Raw genomic sequence first — 14,011 nt, 5'->3', positions numbered from 1 at the left:
AATGCAATCCTAATTCCTGAACCTATGACTGCGTGATTATTGCAATCTTCCAAAGCCAGAGTCTTTGTAATGAATTTAAGCCCATTTTAGCAGATAAATAATTTAGGATCTTTTGTGGCTGAGATTTGGCTTTGAAGTTGAACATTTTAAATTCTTATGTGCACTTTTTTCCATATGTGGTTGGCCTTTCAAAATTGTTCCAGAGCATATGCATTAGGAATCATTTCTTTTGTCATAGCATCAGCAAGGCAAGGCCTTTATCTTGTGCAATCTCCCTAATGTCCAGGACATTTTGAACAAAATTATATGCCCAGAATAGAACTATGGTATTCAGGCATATCTGAGTTAGCATCCAAAAAAAAAAAAAGTTTGTTCCCATAGAGATCAGCTATATGAAACTGAAGAAATATAGACCTTCTTTCTAGATGTATTTGGATAATAATTATAAGATGGTTCAAAGAATTCCAGGTCTCCGTTCTACCTACCCTCCCTCTTTTCCCCTAGCCTATTTCCTCTTCTCCCTATTAGGGTGTGTCATCTCCTTTTTTATCACTGTTACCCTGCCCTAACATGTTGTATCTAGGTAGCACTTTCTGGTTTTGCAACTTTGACAAGTTGTAAAATTGCATATTTCCATAATTCTCTTGCAGATCTGTGTCTGTGCAATATCTGAAACATACAAATTGTAAGTCACTTATCTTTTTGTGCATCTCATGGATTTTCATAAAGAAAAAACAATAAAAATGATCACAACATGCTGGTGGTGTTAAATCATTTTCCAGTCCCCCCTACTCAGACCATGGATGTCTGTCCTGCCTTGAAGCTCTTTACTATTTTTGCCACATCAAATTCAATCTGTTTTACCTCACATTTGTGAATTATAAACTTACTGTATGTTTTATTTTTAGACTGTGCACTCATCATAATTTCTGGTTTTTTTTTTTTTTGTTTGTTTTTTTTTTACTCCTTAGGGATGAAAAGAGACTAGCAAGGGACAACCTAAAATGTCTGCCTGAAATCTGAACTGGGAGGAGATGGCAAAGTAATTATCTCCATTTACCCACTAAGTCTACTAATTCCTCTGAAAAAACTGAGCAGGGGGTTGCAGAAGCCAAATTCTCCTCTTCTGCCCCTGCCCATCCAACTCCGAAAATTTAAAAAGATATTTCACTAAGAAGAGTATTATTGCTGGCAGCATGGATAAACCACTCAAACTCTAAAATAAGATGGCAGTCTTATCAGTCAGTCTAGGGCTATTGAAAAGGTCATAAGAGTTTTGAAAACAAAGCTTCTACTTGTAAAGAAGGAAGTTACTGATTTAGAAGAGAGTCACTGTACTAGAGACTAGTCTGAAGTGAGAGAGAGAGAGAGCTGCAGAACCACATGGCATTGATGATGTGGAGTTCAGGTTAAACTGGATGATACAGAAAAGAGAGAGAAAAGTTACAATATCAGAATTAAGTGACAGAATTAAAATGCTGAAGGAGGAAACTTCTTCCAGAATATAGAAACTTTAATTGTGAAATTGTTAATTAAATCTGAACTCTTTGGAAGAGGTGAAAATAGCAAGGTTGCATAAGATGTGATGCCTTACATCGGGCTTAGCAAAAATAATAGATCCAGAGATCTAACTGGGAAACATCACCGTTATCAGCGGAAATATTCAATTGTGTAGAAAAGCCAGAGAGCATTCAAAGCTTGCACTTAAAATCCACACACTTCAGTTTTGCCATTACCTCTCATTCCTAACCTTTAAAAAGAGAAGAGAGCTGGGGGAAATTAGAACAACATTAATCAGGGCAAATAACTACTACAGATGGTGATTCCCATTTAAACACTTAGCTTCCAAAAACTGCATTATACAATATGAGACTTTGAACAACGCACTCCAGACACTTAAATAAAACTCCAAATCTCGGACACACAAGAAGATATTACAGATATATAAACCAGGAGTGGGGAATTTTTGGGGGGGTCAAGGGCTGCTGACCCACAGAAAAATCAGTCAGGGCTGCACACACATGAGAAGCATTTGGGGGGTGGGATAGCTCAGTGGTTTGAGCATTGACCTGCTTAAACCCAGCCTTGTGAGTTCAGTCCTTGAGGAGGCCATTTAGGGATCTGGGGCAAAATAGGTCAGGGATGGTATGTGGCCCTGCTGTGAAGGCAGAGGATTGGACTCTATGACCCTTCCAGTTCTAGAAGGGAGGCATCTCCACTCAAAAAAAAAAAAGTATAACACACAAACCCTCACTGATGCAGCCCCTGACTGAGAAGGAGTAAGATGTTCCCCTTGCACACCAGAGCCCAGGTTAGTAGATTTTGTGTGCTCCAGCCTCGCAGGAGTTGCAGGAAAGTGGAGAGACACAGCAATCTGCCACCATCTCCCAGGATGGGCTGGCTCTGCACACATCTCCTCCAAGCCACAGGGACATGCTTGCAGTGGGGGAAAGCTAGCAGCCAGAAGCTGCTCAAGCCCTGCTGCACTACCAGTGGTGGCACCAGAGTTCCCTGGGGGGGGGGGGTTAAATTGTTTGGGGGCAGCAGGTGGTGCCAGGGGATATAGTGGAACAGGATGGCAGGCAGGGCCAGAAGACACATGGGAGGGAAGCACACGGAGTCCCTTGTGACCCTAGAGCCCTCCAGAGAGGGTTGCCCACTAAGAGGATTTGAGGACTGGCATTGGACCAAAGATAAATTGAGTTTGAGACCCATGTGCTAAAGAATCACAGTTTCAAATTTTTCAGTAAACTAATTATTGTTCTCAATAGCTTATCCTTTTAAAGTAACATCTTTGACTGTTAAAGGGCTAAAAGATACAATTAAAAGGGCAAAAATGCCTTGGCAGAATGCTTTTTAAATACAACTCTAATCTCATTGTATTCTTCCTCAAGAAGCACATTTTCAGGAGGGGCAAATTCTGACATGAAAGATGATTGTCTTTAGCAGACATTTCTTTGCTTTGACCAAAGAAAAGAAAAGCAGATTAGCCATAATGCTTACTAAATATGTACATTTTCAGATTAAAGATCATTTAAGAATAAGAGGAGATATTTAATGTTATACAATTACACTGCTATTAATAATTCACAATTGCTGGCTTATTAGTAATAGTGTACTCAAAAAACAACAACAAATGGTCTGGTAAGCACTTTATAGGCTAAAAAAATATGTAGATGGTATCATAAGCTTTCGTGGGCACAAAGTGGACTGTGCCCACAAAAGCTCATAATACCATCTCTATGTTTTGTTAGTCTATAAAGTGCTATCCGACCATTTGTTGTTTTTTTCTGTAACTGACTGACTCGGCTACCCTCTGAAGCTAATGTACTCAATGTATGCTCACAGCCAAGAGCACAAAATATTTTAAGAACTTCTTTAATTCAGTACTTTGGAGATGAGAAAATTATATCTGGGGTAGATTCCTTAGGCTGGTCTACACTACATGGAAAAGTCAAAGTAAGATACATAATTCCAGCTATGTAAATTACATAGCTGGAGTAGATATATCTTAACTCCCCAGGGCAAATATTGGATTGCAGTAATTAAAGAGAACACTGTTCAGTATTTTGAAATAAATGATATGAACAATATAAGAAGAGGTTTTCTCTACGAGGCATGTAAAACAGTATTTAGGGGCCAGTTGGTAGCAAAGCCTCTCAACTTGAAAAAAAGAAAGAGCTCAAGACAACAAAGAACTAGAACAGGAGATAAAAGAGTTATAAAAGATTCATAAAAATACAGAATCAAAAAATATGTCAACAGCTAACTGATATAAAATGTAATATATTGATTTCAGACGCTACTGAAAAAATCCCTCAGTCATTCAAAGCAGATGTTTTCTGGAAAAGGAATAAAAGTGATAAGCTATTGTGTCAAAAAGTTAAGAACATAAGAAAGGCCGGACTGGGTCAAATCAATGGTCCATCTATCCTAGTAACTGTCTTCTGACAGAGCCCTGTGCCCAAGGCCTCAGAGGAAATGAACCAAACAGGGCAATTTTGAATGATCCATCCCCTGTCATCTAGTTCTAGGTTCTACAGTTGGATGTTTAGGAATAGCCAGAGCATGGGGTTGTGACCTTGATCATCTTGGCTAAAAGCCAAAAATAGAGCTATCTTCCATGAATTTATCTAATTATTTTCTGAAGCAAGTTATACTTTGGTCTTCACAACATCCCATGGCAATGAGTTCCACAGGTTGACTGTGCATTGTGTGTTTTTTACCTAATTATTTCATTGAGTAACTGCTGGTTCTTATGTTATGTGAAGAGGTAAATAACACCTCCCTATTCACTTTCTACCTGCCATTCATAATTTAATACGCCTCTATCATGTCATATCTCTTTTCTAAGATGATCAGCCCCAGTCTTTTCCAATCTTTCCTTGTATGGAAGTTGTTCCATAGCCACAATAATTTTGGTTGCCCTTTTCAGTACTCTTTCCAATTTCAGCACACCTTTTCTGAGATGGGTTGACCAGAACTGAACACAGTATTCAATGAGTGGCCATAGAATGGACTTGTATACTGACATTATGATATTTTCTGCTTTGCTGTCTGTAGCTTTCCTGAATAGTGATAGAGATGTAGCCGTGTTAGTCTGGTGTAGCTGAAACAAAATACAGGACTATGTAGCACTTTAAAGACTAACAAGATGGTTTATTAGATGATGAGCTTTCGTGGGCCAGACCCACTTCCTCATTGTTTCCTCATAGCTTTCCTAACATTGTTAGCTTTTTTTTTTTTTTTTTTTTAAACTGCTGCCGACACACTGAGGAGATATTTTCAGGGAAATACATACGATGACTCCAAGATCTCTTTTAGAATAGTAACAGCTAATTTAGACCACATTATTTTGTATGTATAGTTGGGATTATGTTTTCCAGTTAGCATTACTTTGTAATTGCTGAATTTTGCCTTTTTGTTGCCCAGTCATCCAGTTTTGTGAGATCCCTTTGTAACTCTTTGCAGTCAACTTTGGACTTAACTATCCTGAGAAATTTTATGTAATCTGCAAATTTTGCCACCACACTATTCACCCTCTTTTCCTGATCATTTATGTATATTTTGAAGAGAACAAGTCTCACTTCAGATCCTTTGGGGTGCATCTACACTGTACCCATAGCTCAAAATAAACTACGCAATTTGAGCTACGCAGATTGTGTAGTTTATTTCAAGTTAGTTTTGAAATAGCTTATTTCAAAATTTGGCGCTGTCTACACAGCACTTATTTTGAAATAGATCGCTATTCTGAAACATCCCTTACTCCTCATGAAGTGAGGTTTACAGGGATACCTCCGGGATACCTTATTCCAATCCTTTCTTTTCTATCTTTTAACCAGTTACTGATTCAAGACCTTCCCACTTGTCCTATACCTGCTTAGTTTGCTTAGTATCCTTTGGCAAGGGACCTTGTCAAAGCATTTCGCATTCAAGAACAACTTATTATTTCACCATTTAAAAACAAAAAGCAAAAGATAATTGCACATCCTTATGAAATGCTGCTTTCCCTGTGTATTATAAAAACCTCTGTTCCTCAGATACTCCAACCTCTATTCCTCAGATACTCCTCAAAAATATCTGGGAGTAACACATTTTTCAAAGATAAACATAATTGATAAAGAAGCTTTAGGTAAAGAAATAACAGAGGAAGAAAATGTAAAGGCAATAGCAAGTATGAAAAGTGGTAACTCTAGGACCTGATGGCTTTCCAGCTGAATTTTACAAGATATTTAATGGGCCTCTTGAGAGGTACCTTCAACACTGTTCTGTTAGGGAAGATAACCTATGAAAGAACCTATTGCATTTTTTCTTCCTGAAGTTGGCAAAGACTTTACCTTATGTTGCTCCTATAAGTCCATATCACTGTTGATTCATGTCAGAAATTTTAACAAAAATACTAGTTAGCTAATTGCAGTCCATTTCTTCAGCTTATATAAATGCAGCTCAGACCGAGTTCATTAAAGATAAATAAATGTCAGACAACATTCGTAGAACACTCGGAATTATCCATAGTGCCAGTCAGAAAAAAAGGACTGATTTCTCTCATTGTCTGTTGACATAGCAGAAATCTTTGACAGAATAGTCTGCTTCAAGTTCCCCCCCCCTCCCCGGGACATTAGTATCCAGTTCTCAAATGGATAACTGCTCTTTACACCAGCCCCAAAACAGCTTTCTAAGTAAAGGAGTTAAACCTTCCATTTGAATTACACAGAGGACTAGACAAGGATGTCCATTGTCTCCATTACTTTTTTTGCACTAGCCATGGAGCTTGTTTCATAGAGCATAAGAAATCAATCACAGGAATAAATGTACAGGAACATATCAAAAATAGCATTATATGTAGATGAGGGACTATTATTTAATATAAACTAAATATTTCTCTAAAATTGGTTTCTAAAGATATCCATGGCTTTGGGAAAGAATCAGAATTTAAAGTAAATTATGTCAATCTAAAATGCTCAGTATACATTTCCAGACTCTAAAATTGTATTCCTGCAGAAAACATTTGAGCACCACTAGGCTACAAATTCTATAAGATAACTTGGGATTCAAATCTCAAACAAGCTTGAAAATATCCATGATTTATATGTTAAACCACTACTTCAGCAAAAAAAAAAAAAAAAAAAAAAGATCTGGCATGCTGGTGGAACTATGCAATGTCTTGGTTGGAAAGAACATTTTGTTAAGGATATTTTACTTGTTACAAATTCTTTCTATGGTAATCCCAGATAAAATTCTAACTAAAATATAGAGAATGTTATAATTTACATGCAATAAGAAAAGACCAAGAGTGAGTGCAGATACTTTGTCCAAACCCACTAAATGTTCTGAATAGTCTATGGTACTATCAAGCTAGTCAGCTAAAAGCAGTAGTGGTATGGAGGTACTCCAGCTCTAACCAAACACTAGGCATTTATTGAACAAGAAAACTGCAGGAATGTAAAAATCACACTAGGCAGCAATATATTAATAAAATATATTATGCCTTCCAGAAAGGTAAACACTTCCTTTAGCAAAGGCTATGATTTGGATTTGGATAGAACTAAAGACAAGACAAATTATTTCCAATGACACCTAATTCCAAATCTTAACCTCAGTAATATACAGGACAGCTTTAAAAGTTGGGAGAGCCATGAGTACATATGGTTGGCTAGGTATTTAGTAAAGAAAGTGTTCTAACTTATTTGTGATCAAAAATAGTTTTGCATGGCCTATTTTCCGATGAAACCTGTAGTTTCAAGTAAGGCATTAGATTTCTCAACTTTGTAGAAAGACTGTTTTCTACAGAAAATTTAATCAGGCCCGTATGCAGGAGAGGTGCAAACATACACACACACCTATGGTCTCAATTCTGGCTGGCCTCACTCCTGGGAGAAGGGGAAGGGGGAAAGAAATCGGTCCAAGCCTTCCCCTGGCATGCTGTGGGTTTTTTTATGGCTGTGTACATACCCAAAATGATAGTGACTGGATTCACAATCAGGCCCCCTGGGAGCACACGGACAGGAACCATCACACACCTCGTCCTTGCTCATGTGCACTATGTGCCCTCCCACTCTGCAATCTCTCTGTTTGTGACTCCATAGGAGAGTCAGGCTGGGTGGGGAGGGAATGTGCCCACCTATCCCCTAGGCTCAGATAGCTCTGTTCTCCTGCCTCCCTGTGGTTCACCCATTGACAGACACCTCTTGTTAGGGGATTTAACAGCACTGCATTGTTCTGGGTGATGAGCTATTTTGCATATGGAAAGAGACAGGACCACACCCAGCTTGCAGGATTAGCACAGACCCCAGCCCTCAAAAGCAAAGTCACAATACGATGCAATTTGTCCACTGCCTGCTATGCTGGGTCTGTCCACATTGGGGGCTCACAGCTCCCCAGGCCTGGCCCATGGGGATCTCATAGCAGGGTGGATAGAGCTTTGGGTAGGGCTCCCCATCACTGGGTTCCAGCTTCCCTATATAAGTGAACAAACACTGGCAGCCCTGCTTGTGTTAGCGTGTCCAAACCAGCAGGGTGGCACATGTGAGCATTCCCTGTTTGTGCCTTGAGTGGGTATTCTGTGCAAATGGGAGCTGCCTTCAAAAGGGCACCCTGTTATCTGTGGAGATTTCAGGGACTCGGCCCTTTCCAGGGGAAAAAGCAATCCACCTAAGGATTGCAAAGCATTGTACAAAGGGGAGAGCTGTCACAACCCCCACTGTAAAGAAGGAAACTGAGGCATCCAGTGGCTAACAGCCTGATTTTTTGGATGTTCCCAATGGAAACTGGGCCCACAGGGATCTGCTAAGGACCATGGCAACAAGACAGTGCCTGAGTTAGGAGTAGTCCAGGAGCCCCAACTCCTACTCCGCTACTCTAACTACTAGAGGGGATAAGAGGCAGGGCCAGCAAGGGAAATGCAGTCAAAGGCCATCACTTTGCTTCACCAACACAGGTAACATTAGCCAGCCCAGCTGCCTGCTGCTAGTTCCAGCACCATGTTTTTATGTTAAATTCTCAGAAGCTGGACAACAGCATTTCTGTCCCTGAAGCCTCCATCTTTCCATTGGGTTAGAGGGGCTGCCTCCAGCAGGGACATTAATGCTTCATTTTTACCCAGGCTTTCTGGGGCTGCAGCTCTCCATGGGTAATGCTGAAACAGGATGGATGGTCAGAACAGAAACATTTGGATTCCCAAAGTCGCTTTCCAGTTCTGCCACTGACTTCTTTGGTGGCCTTGGGCAGGTCCCACAGCCCCAGTGGCTCAGCTATCCCAGCTCCGAGAAGATGACAATGGTCCTACCCTACATCCCAAGGCCTGAGCTAGCTCAGTGCTGCTTTAAAAACTGGCCTGAACTAAATGCTGAGTTTGTAACAGCCCCCAGCTTGGCAGAAGCCCATTTCTGGCCACTGTGTGAACTGCTTTCTCCCCAAGGCACTAGGCTGAGGCTGATGGGTGGCCAGAAATCCCAGGTTCCCCCACCAAAAAGGTGAGAGGTGGGAGCCAATTAAACCTCACATGCTTCCAAAAGGAGGGTTTGCCTGTTGATAGTGAGTGTGGTATTCTAATGAGTGACTCCCACCTGCGTAACGAGTGCCCCATGTTTCTGCCTAGCTGCCTGGGAAGCCAACAATGACACAAATACAACATGTGCTTCAGACCCATCTTGCCTTGCAGGGAGTAAGAGCTGGCTGCAGTGCTACTTGGGAAGAACCCAGCTCCCCAATTCGCCTCTTGGGGTCGCACTAGTGTTTGGGTGAGGTTCAAGGGACCTCCTTCCCCAAGCCTGAATGCAGAGGGATGAAGCGTGTGAATGCACCCTCATGATCCCCCAAGTAAGCATGCTTCAGCTGAGGGAAGGCTAGGGCTGATTTTCCCTTCCCCCATCCCTAGGAGTTAGGCCAAGTGCAGGCTGGGCCTCATTCCTGGGGGGAGTGGGAATCAACCCCAACCTTCCCCCAGCTGACCAGAGCATGCTTACTTGTGGGACTATGAAGGGGAGCGATCACACCCTCGTGGTCCACATTTACAAAAAAAGCACCCTCCCCCCCCACACAAAACTTCCTGCATATGGGCCTGTTAATAGAAGTGATGGCATCTGGTAAAATTAAGAAAAAAAAAATAACTAATGAATATCAATATTTGCAAAGCAACATTCCTAACAAAAAATGTCCATATATGTGATGCTAGGAGAAGGACCTGGTTAGAAAATTTACCCAAGAAGAGGAATGGGATTTGATCTGGAAAAAGAGTACCAGCACTCTCTTTCTTCAGCATGATAAAAGAAATTGTCTTTAAAATACTGTTTCAACAGTGCCGTACACAAGTCAAGCTAAAAAATAGAGAAAGATTGAATGAGGATAAATGTCAGAGAAATAATGGTGAATGGATATGGGCAGTCAGTAAAGAATATTGGGATGAAATCCATAACCAAATTTCAAAAACGGTCAGATATTTATTACCAAATGACCTTTTAGTAAACCTCCTAGGGCTTCCTGGTGGACACAATCACACACAAGGAAATAAAGAATTAATCTCTCATCTCTCATTATTTCATCACTGAGAAAATATAGACCAACGGTAAACGAATGGTTCAGCAAAATATGGGAGGTTGTTGAGGTAACAACATACCAGTTACACCATCCAATAGCAAAAATATATGGAAGAGAAACAGCTGCTTACAAATTTGGTTACCTTTTACACCGAAGCTATTTAAAAAACAGCAACCATAAGATAAGATTTTGCCTTCAAACATTCAGGTGTGGTATCCACTGAAGTCAATCAAATTCGTAGACTCAAGAAGAACTTGACACATATATTTCCTAATCTAAACTCATCTTAAAAATTGTGGGTAAAATTTTCTGGTTCAGAGGACTAGCAACACAAAGGCCATCATATAACCCACTCATTGTGGTGCTCTTATCCTCTCTTGTGGTGGGTGGGGTTGATGAATTTGATAAAGCTTTGGTTAATAGAGCTAGTTGTTTTACCTTCAGCAGTAGAGGCTCGTGGTATAGAGCCAGAATAGAGATGAGCAAACTTTTTAGCAAACTTTGATTGCCCAAAAAAAGCAGATTTGGGACAATCAAAACATTTTGCATAGTCGTGTCACTTTCAAAAAATTAGTTTGTCAAAAAATTCTGTAATGTTGAAACTGTTCATTTCAACATAGCCAAACTGAAACCTAACAATTTTTCAGGCTAAGAACATAACAATTGCCATACTGGATCAGACCAAAGGTCCATCTAGCCCAGTATCCTATCTGCCAAGAGAGTCTGGTTTTACAAACCATGGGGGAGATTCTCTTGTCAATCTTACCTTTCATTTCCAAATGTTCTATAGTTTTATTTTAAAAATGGTTTAAAATGCCCATAAGATAAATGAATCATTTTGTTCAATCCAAAATAATTTTTTTCTGATTTGTAATTTACTGAAAAATTTAGTTTCAGATTGACCTGAGCTGAATTTTTCTTTTCCGTTTTCAAAACTGCCAGCTCTAATCCAGAGGCCTCCCATTTAATCCCCAGTGCTGATGGCCATGGTGGGGCACAGCAGTACATATGCACCACTTCGTTCTTGCTTAAAACTTATTTTGTAGCCTTGGAATCAAAATAAGTATTAAGTGAGATGTAATTAATCCTTCACCATGGAGTTTAGACATTCTGCTGGTCCTTTTTGAAGAGAGGATGTGATCCTTAATGTAGGGCTACATTTTAATGATAGCAGAGACAAAGGACAGATTACTGAGCAAGTCACATCCACAACTTTGTGCTGTTTATATTCCCACTGGAACTATTCACAATGTGTAAAGATAAACATGTGCATAAATCTGTGCAGGATTGGGGCATCACACTTCAACATATATTTAAATGGTCAGAATAAAGCCTAATAGGACAATTATTTTTAAACAGCCTTTGTGAAAAAGCAGTGCATATTTGTTGCTAACAAAAGTATTCTACACTGAATCACCTGGCATTAATCAATTTACATTTACACTTAAATGATTCTCTCTCACACATAGCTCCAGGTATAAAGCTTATAATAGGATTTCGTTTGTTTGGTGGTACAGAAGATTTTTCATATTAGTTTTAAGATATTTAATTTCTCACTTTTTGGTCCTTTCTATGCCTCATACACTTCTTGTTCTGATTTACCTATACATTAAACATGGAATTGATTTGTAATTAAAAGAAAAACAACACATGGGAATTCTATTCATTGAGCAGAATCATGATAAAATTAAAATAGAATAAAATGAATTAAACTTATGAAACATATAAAGTTAATAAACAACATTACAGCTTTCACTATTAAAAATTAACTTTCTGAACTCTAAAAATCATTATTTTTAACAAGTGTGTGGGGGGGGGGATTCAAAAGAACTGAGATGAATGAGGAGCATAAATCCCATTGATGGTCAATGAGATTTAAGTGCCTAAGTCACTTTTGAAAATGGGAAATCGGTCCCTTAATTACTTCAGCACTTTTAAAATGTTTACCTCACAACTAAAAGCTTTCAATAACTGGATAGTTCAGGGATTGATAGTAGGAAGCAGATTCATTTACCACTAAGTCAATGATGTGGAAGTGGTCCATATTGGTAGTGGCAATGGATCAAATGCTCTCCTCTCCATGTGAAACAGATAAGAAACCAAAATCTGTGAGAAAGTGAGCCACAGTACAAAGAGGGCACTCCTTCAAAGCGGGTTATAATGCCTATGTGCAAAATGGCATGCTTTCATTATTTAATTAATAATCAGGGTACAGAAATGGGAGTTAGCCACTTTATTCCCTGCTAGAAGTAGTACTGTACCTATAAAGTAAATGGTCACTTGGATTATTGCCAGTGAGTCTTCACCATTAGGTGAAATAGTGAGGTTTGCAGCTGCAATGGGGGAACCATTGGTAGCACAAAAAGAGATGTATCCATGCTGCCTGTAGGAAGGGGAGAATTGGTAACCAGGTGAAAGGTTTTGAAACCTACATGCTTAAGCAGTATGCAGAGAGTAGACCTGAATTTCCTATTGATCCACAGTCCTCAGAACAAAATGCTTTCCCCAGCATTCCAGAAAAGAGTGCATGAAAGATGGGGCCCTGAAAAGTCCTATATTTTACCCATTCTCCACCAAGGAACTTTTTCTCTTCGGCAGACATTTCTACAAAAAGAAATTATTTGCTTGAAATGCTTACAACCTGACAGCAGCTCTTACAATAAGTTGATGGGTTCGGTTCAGTTCCAAGTGGGCAGATATCATCACTCAAACTTGGATACATACTGGCAGCCTTGTTGAACAGACACAGCCTAGATCCTCATATCAATGTGAATTAGATACCTAAATACCTTTCAAGAGCTGAGCCATGAAGCCAAATTACTCTTTAACATCAAAATATGGTTGAGGCACACTGGTGGTAGTGGCATTTAATACTGTCTTGCTCTACTTCCAGTCCCATGCCTGGTTCTGTTTGTTCCATGGATAACCAAAGACAGAGCAGCAATGTGGGACTAAATGTATTTCAGTGAAGAATCCTGCTTAAATGAATGCCATAGCATGGACATAAAAAGTAAAGTACAAGCAGTCCCCGGGTTACATGGGTCCGACTTACATCAGATCCCTACTTACAAACGGGGTGAGGCAACCCCGCACTAGCTGCTTCCCCCCAGCAGACCAGGGAGATGCAAAGCTAGCGCCTCCCCCAGCAGACCAGGGAGATGCGGAGCGGCTTTTCTCAGCAGACACCTCAGCTTGAGAATAAAGGACTGAGGGAAGTGAGGTGTGGAAGAATAAAACTGAGCTCTGGAGAAATGTTTGGCTGGAGTTTCCCCTACAATATGTACCAGTTCCGACTTACATACAAATTCAACTTAAGAACAAACCTACAGTCCCTATCTTGTACGTAACCTGGGGACTGCCTGTATTGCTATTTATAGGTGCCAGAGGGGTAGCTGTGTTAGGCTGTAACTAAAAAAAAAAAATTAAAAACAATGAATGGTTCTGTAGCACCTTGGAGACTCACCACTTCTTCATGGCAAATCTGAAGAAATAGGTTGTGCCCACAAAACCTCAAGATACTATCTATATTTTTTGGTGAGTCTCTAAGGTGCTACAGGACCATTCATTATTTATAGGTGGACTGTTACATTGAGTCATAATTTGATGCATAACTATAGAAAAACTGAAAAATAATCCCATGTAATCCAATATTATTTATTACACAGTGGGAGATACTGCAGTAACTCAACAATCTTACTAGACAACTCAATAGACCAAAACAATAAGTTAATAAAAGTGCACTCCTAATTGGTCAGTTAAAGATGCCTGAATCTTAATATTATTTAATGAAGACCTGATCCTGATAACACTTTACACAAGTGAGTAGTCCCAATGGGACTGGCTGGTGGCAAAGACAAGTTTTGCAACCGGGGTAAAATTGAACATTGGATGTAGATTTGAGAGCAAGTCCACCCAGCACTTGCATGCTCCAGGTCTAGGCATAGCTCCCCCTCTGGGTGTTGCAATATAATATGCA

This window comes from Pelodiscus sinensis, chromosome 7, assembly GCF_052426305.1.
Source record: "Pelodiscus sinensis isolate ZL-2025 chromosome 7, ASM5242630v1, whole genome shotgun sequence".
Classification (NCBI taxonomy): domain Eukaryota; kingdom Metazoa; phylum Chordata; order Testudines; family Trionychidae; genus Pelodiscus; species Pelodiscus sinensis.
The sequence above is the reverse complement of the archived record's forward strand: the minus strand, read 5'-3'. Positions refer to the sequence as shown.